Below are 7,169 nucleotides of genomic sequence, written 5' to 3'. Positions count from 1 at the left end.
TTTAATGATCGGAGAGTACTTCAGACCCACCTTTTCACAGCCAGGCTTTCCTCTCCCTCTGCAGTGAGTGATTCCGGCTCGAAGGACCAAAAATGTAAAGAGAATTTGTTTTCAAGAAGAAGACTATCAGATTCCGTGTAGTAATCTGAGCTCAGGAGAAATTCAAATCAAACCACTTATGTGGTATCAAATAATTTCTAATTTATTCTAAGGTGGTCAGAGCATATATAGCATAAATGACATCACAGCAAAAAAGTGTATACCTCCAATACATAATAGGCTGAAATAAAAATGATTAACATAAGTTACACCTCTTAAGGCGCTACTATAACATACAATGAGACCGTTATGAATTCAGTGAAAAGGAATGCAAGGGAGGCAGTCTGGAGATTCTTATCTTGTCTGTCTACCCCGTAATGGTATAGAAAAGTTTTCGTTTAACCCTTTAACTACTCATACTAGCAACAGGCTATATCTTTCTTAGTTTACAATCCAATAAAAGAACAATTAACTGATACATTGATCTACAATTTTCTTAACAACCTGTAGCTTGGATACAAGATGTAATACAGGTGGGCATGGAGGCTCTAGTACCCTGTTGCACTGCCTCTAGCTTGGATACCAGATGTGATACGGGTGGGCATGGAGGCTCTAGTACCCTGTTGCACTGCCTCTAGTTTGTATACCAGATGTGATACTGGCGGGCATGGCGGCATACAGGTTCTGTATGGTATCCTGTGGCATATTGCTCCACATTTGCTATGTAACTGAACCTTTAGATCATGCAAAGTTGTAGGTTGTAGAAGTTGGTCTCCCAGATGGTCCCATACATGTTATCTTGGTGATAAATTTGACCTGGCAGCCACGGAAGTGTGACAATGTTGTGGGACATTCCTGTGACCCCCTTGTGTGTGCGGCCGAGCACACTTGTCAGCTGATAGGTAAGGGCACGCATCGCTGTACTCCGGCCAGGGCAGACCGGTGGGCAGAAGGCGCTGCACTGCTGCACGCCCAGCCCTAATGCTATAGCGCCACGTCCAGCAGCAGTAGGCGTGAGCCGGCAATCACGTCCTAATGTGACCGTCAGCCAGTGGTGCAGCAGTGAGCAGCTGCTCTCCTGATGGAAGCAGAACGCTGCAGTCATCCGCAGTACATTCCACACCAGCTGCGCCTTCTGTGGTACAAGGTCCGTATTCCGAGACCAGCATTCTTCCCAGCATGCACTGCGGCTTCTTCTCATTTGCATATAACATTGTCACAAAATGCTCTTCAGTTTGGCCAAAATACTCTATATTAATGGGTTTTATTATTACAGGCATGACATATTAGGTAAAATATCACAGCAGGATACATTATTTTTAATTTATAAAAGTAATCTCTCCACAATGTAAGAACTTCTCTCCCGCGGGACCATAAATACCGCCGGGGCTGTCTGCAGTATCGTGCTTGTTTCGGCAGCACATATACTAAAATTGGAACGATACAGAGAAGATTAGCATGGCCCCTGCGCAAGGATGACACGCAAATTCGTGAGGCGTTCCATATTTTTGCACCGATTCTTCAATTAGAATTAAAAAAAAAATTCTAACATAACATTTTTTTCTCCTTATAGGTTTTAACTTGGAGTAATAATAATAATTGTCTCACGGTGCCACCACTAAAAGGTGTATTTTTTGTGCCATGTGACTACAGGCATACAGCAAATGTACCCGAGGTGCCATAACCACGTACAGTGTAACCCCCCCCAGAAGTTGTGGGATGACACTTTTGTCTGTGTGATTGTAACGTTGTTATAAGTGAGTGATTACAATATCGGAGTAAAAGGATCATTTAGGCGACTTTCACACGGGCGACCCCCTATTTTGTGTCTGCAATATTTGGTTGCCAGCAATGCTTTTTTTTTAGAATAATCTCCCATCGCAGTGCTGACGGCCACAATAAAATTGCGCGATAAAAAATGTACAATTTTTTATTGCGAAAATGAATAGGACTTTCCATTATCAAAATTGCATCGCAACACAATCTTGTTGCATTGCGAGGCGATAAAAAGGAGCGGCTCCATAGCGAAACCTGGGAGATAAAAAGAATCGCACATCGCAGAAAGATAGAGCAGCCGTTATTTTTTGTTCTCTCAACATCAGTGAAAACATCACAGATGGGAAGGAAACCGTTGGTTTCATAATCTGCTTTTTTACTGACTATCGCATCAGGCGAAAATCGCACGATTTTCTTGCCTGTGTGAAACCACCCTTATTGCGGAAAACTGATGCCTTGTACGAAGACTCCAGTACCCTGTTGTACCGCCTCTAGCTTAGATACAAGATTTGATACAGGCGGGCATGGAGGCTCTAGTATCCTGTTGTACCGCCTCTAGCTTGGATACAAGATGTGATACAGGCAGGCATAGAGGCTCTAGTACCCTGTTGTACCGCCTCTAGCTTGGATACAAGATGTGATACAGGCAGGCATAGAGGCTCTAGTACCCTGTTGTACCGCCTCTAGCTGGGATACAAGATGTGATACGGGCGGGCATGGAGGCTCTAGTACCCTGTTGTACCGCCTCTAGGTTGGATACAAGATGTGATACGGGCGGGCATGGAGGCTCTAGTACCCTGTTGTACCGCCTCTAGCTTGGATACAAGATGTGATATAGACAGGCATGGAGGCTCTAATACCCTGTTGTACCACCTCTAGCTTGGATATAAGATGTGATACAGGTGGGCATGGAGGCTCTAGTACCCTGTTGTACCGCCTCTAGCTTGGATACAAGATGTGATATAGATAGGCATGGAGGCTCTAATACCCTGTTGTACCACCTCTAGCTTGGATACAAGATGTGATACAGACAGGCATGGAGGCTCTAGTACCCTGTAGTACCGCCTGTAGGTTGGATACAAGATGTGATACAGGCGGGCATGGAGGCTCTAGTACCCTGTTGTACCGCCTCTAGCTTGGATACAAGATGTGATACGGGCGGTCATGGAGGCTCTAGTACCCTGTTGTACTGCCTCTAGCTTGGATACAAGATGTGATACAGGCGGGCATGGAGGTTCTAGTACCCTGTTGTACCGCCTCTAGCTTGGATACAAGATGTGATACGGGCGGGCATGGAGGCTCTAGTACCCTGTAGTACCGCCTCTAGCTTGGATACAAGATGTGATACAGGCGGACATGGAGGCTCTAGTACCCTGTTGTACCGCCTCTAGCTTGGATACAAGATGTGATACGGGCGGGCATGGAGGCTCTAGTACCCTGTTGTACCGCCTCTAGCTTGGATACAAGATGTGATACAGGTGGGCATGGAGGCTCTAGTACCCTGTTGTACCGCCTCTAGCTTGGATACAAGATGTGATATAGACAGGCATGGAGGCTCTAATACCCTGTTGTACCACCTCTAGCTTGGATACAAGATGTGATACAGACAGGCATGGAGGCTCTAGTACCCTGTTGTACTGCCTCTAGCTTGGATACAAGATGTGATACAGGTGGGCATGGAGGCTCTAGTACCCTGTTGTACCGCCTCTAGCTTGGATACAAGATGTGATACGGGCGGGCATGGAGGCTCTAGTACCCTGTTGTACCGCCTCTAGCTTGGATACAAGATGTGATACAGGCGGGCATAGAGGCTCTAGTACCCTGTTGTACCGCCTCTAGCTGGGATACAAGATGTGATACGGGCGGGCATGGAGGCTCTAGTACCCTGTTGTACCGCCTCTAGGTTGGATACAAGATGTGATACGGGCGGGCATGGAGGCTCTAGTACCCTGTTGTACCGCCTCTAGCTTGGATACAAGATGTGATATAGACAGGCATGGAGGCTCTAATACCCTGTTGTACCACCTCTAGCTTGGATATAAGATGTGATACAGGTGGGCATGGAGGCTCTAGTACCCTGTTGTACCGCCTCTAGCTTGGATACAAGATGTGATATAGATAGGCATGGAGGCTCTAATACCCTGTTGTACCACCTCTAGCTTGGATACAAGATGTGATACAGAGAGGCATGGAGGCTCTAGTACCCTGTAGTACCGCCTGTAGGTTGGATACAAGATGTGATACAGACAGGCATGGAGGCTCTAGTACCCTGTAGTACCGCCTCTAGCTTGGATACAAGATGTGATACGGGCGGTCATGGAGGCTCTAGTACCCTGTTGTACTGCCTCTAGCTTGGATACAAGATGTGATACAGGCGGGCATGGAGGTTCTAGTACCCTGTTGTACCGCCTCTAGCTTGGATACAAGATGTGATACGGGCGGGCATGGAGGCTCTAGTACCCTGTAGTACCGCCTCTAGCTTGGATACAAGATGTGATACAGGCGGACATGGAGGCTCTAGTACCCTGTTGTACCGCCTCTAGCTTGGATACAAGATGTGATACGGGCGGGCATGGAGGCTCTAGTACCCTGTTGTACCGCCTCTAGCTTGGATACAAGATGTGATACAGGTGGGCATGGAGGCTCTAGTACCCTGTTGTACCGCCTCTAGCTTGGATACAAGATGTGATATAGACAGGCATGGAGGCTCTAATACCCTGTTGTACCACCTCTAGCTTGGATACAAGATGTGATACAGACAGGCATGGAGGCTCTAGTACCCTGTTGTACTGCCTCTAGCTTGGATACAAGATGTGATATAGACAGGCATGGAGGCTCTAATACCCTGTTGTACCACCTCTAGCTTGGATACAAGATGTGATACAGACAGGCATGGAGGCTCTAGTACCCTGTTGTACTGCCTCTAGCTTGGATACAAGATGTGATACAGGTGGGCATGGAGGCTCTAGTACCCTGTTGTACCGCCTCTAGCTTGGATACAAGATGTGATACGGGCGGGCATGGAGGCTCTAGTACCCTGTTGTACCGCCTCTAGCTTGGATACAAGATGTGATACGGGCGGGCATGGAGGCTCTAGTACCCTGTTGTACCGCCTCTAGGTTGGATACAAGATGTGATACGGGCGGGCATGGAGGCTCTAGTACCCTGTTGTACCGCCTCTAGCTTGGATACAAGATGTGATACAGGTGGGCATGGAGGCTCTAGTACCCTGTTGTACCGCCTCTAGCTTGGATACAAGATGTGATATAGACAGGCATGGAGGCTCTAATACCCTGTTGTACCACCTCTAGCTTGGATATAAGATGTGATACAGGTGGGCATGGAGGCTCTAGTACCCTGTTGTACCGCCTCTAGCTTGGATACAAGATGTGATATAGATAGGCATGGAGGCTCTAATACCCTGTTGTACCACCTCTAGCTTGGATACAAGATGTGAAACAGACAGGCATGGAGGCTCTAGTACCCTGTAGTACCGCCTCTAGGTTGGATACAAGATGTGATACAGGCGGGCATGGAGGCTCTAGTACCCTGTTGTACCGCCTCTAGCTTGGATACAAGATGTGATACGGGCGGTCATGGAGGCTCTAGTACCCTGTTGTACCGCCTCTAGCTTGGATACAAGATGTGATACGGGCGGGCATGGAGGCTCTAGTACCCTGTAGTACCGCCTCTAGCTTGGATACAAGATGTGATACAGGCGGACATGGAGGCTCTAGTACCCTGTTGTACCGCCTCTAGCTTGGATACAAGATGTGATACGGGCGGGCATGGAGGCTCTAGTACCCTGTTGTACCGCCTCTAGCTTGGATACAAGATGTGATACAGGTGGGCATGGAGGCTCTAGTACCCTGTTGTACCGCCTCTAGCTTGGATACAAGATGTGATATAGACAGGCATGGAGGCTCTAATACCCTGTTGTACCACCTCTAGCTTGGATACAAGATGTGATACAGACAGGCATGGAGGCTCTAGTACCCTGTTGTACTGCCTCTAGCTTGGATACAAGATGTGATACAGGTGGGCATGGAGGCTCTAGTACCCTGTTGTACCGCCTCTAGCTTGGATACAAGATGTGATACGGGCGGGCATGGAGGCTCTAGTACCCTGTTGTACCGCCTCTAGCTTGGATACAAGATGTGATACGGGCGGGCATGGAGGCTCTAGTACCCTGTTGTACCGCCTCTAGGTTGGATACAAGATGTGATACGGGCGGGCATGGAGGCTCTAGTACCCTGTTGTACCGCCTCTAGCTTGGATACAAGATGTGATACAGGTGGGCATGGAGGCTCTAGTACCCTGTTGTACCGCCTCTAGCTTGGATACAAGATGTGATATAGATAGGCATGGAGGCTCTAATACCCTGTTGTACCACCTCTAGCTTGGATACAAGATGTGATACAGACCGGCATGGAGGCTCTAGTACCCTGTAGTACCGCCTCTAGGTTGGATGCAAGATGTGATACAGGCGGGCATGGAGGCTCTAGTACCCTGTTGTACCGCCTCTAGCTTGGATACAAGATGTGATACGGGCGGTCATGGAGGCTCTAGTACCCTGTTGTACTGCCTCTAGCTTGGATACAAGATGTGATACAGGCGGGCATGGAGGCTCTAGTACCCTGTTGTACCGCCTCTAGCTTGGATACAAGATGTGATACGGGCGGGCATGGAGGCTCTAGTACCCTGTAGTACCGCCTCTAGCTTGGATACAAGATGTGATACAGGCGGACATGGAGGCTCTAGTACCCTGTTGTACCGCCTCTAGCTTGGATACAAGATGTGATACGGGCGGGCATGGAGGCTCTAGTACCCTGTTGTACCGCCTCTAGCTTGGATACAAGATGTGATACAGGTGGGCATGGAGGCTCTAGTACCCTGTTGTACCGCCTCTAGCTTGGATACAAGATGTGATACAGACAGGCATGGAGGCTCTAGTACCCTGTTGTACTGCCTCTAGCTTGGATACAAGATGTGATACAGGTGGGCATGGAGGCTCTAGTACCCTGTTGTACCGCCTCTAGCTTGGATACAAGATGTGATACGGGCGGGCATGGAGGCTCTAGTACCCTGCTGTACCGCCTCTAGCTTGGATACAAGATGTGATACGGGCGGGGATGGAGGCTCTAGTACCCTGTTGTACCGCCTCTAGCTTGGATACAAGATGTGATACGGGCGGGCATGGAGGCTCTAGTACCCTGTTGTACTGCCTCTAGCTTGGATACAAGATGTGATACAGACAGGCATGGAGGCTCTAGTACCCTGTTGTACCACCTGTAGCTTGGATACAAGATGTGATACGGGCGGGCATGGAGGCTCTAGTACCCTGTTGTACCGCC

At 48.6% G+C, this 7,169-nt stretch overlaps 1 non-coding gene across 1 annotated transcript; it reads left to right on the top strand.

The window, feature by feature from the left end:
* Positions 1-1,442: 1,442 nt before the first annotated feature.
* On the top strand, positions 1,443-1,549 carry LOC136588924 (U6 spliceosomal RNA). The gene has a single exon (XR_010787714.1). It is a non-coding gene; the product is annotated as a U6 spliceosomal RNA (small nuclear RNA).
* The last annotated feature ends 5,620 nt before the right edge of the window (positions 1,550-7,169 follow it).

Source organism: Eleutherodactylus coqui, chromosome 13 (genome assembly GCF_035609145.1).
Source record: "Eleutherodactylus coqui strain aEleCoq1 chromosome 13, aEleCoq1.hap1, whole genome shotgun sequence".
Lineage (NCBI taxonomy): Eukaryota > Metazoa > Chordata > Amphibia > Anura > Eleutherodactylidae > Eleutherodactylus > Eleutherodactylus coqui.
The sequence above is the reverse complement of the archived record's forward strand: the minus strand, read 5'-3'. Positions and strand labels throughout refer to the sequence as shown.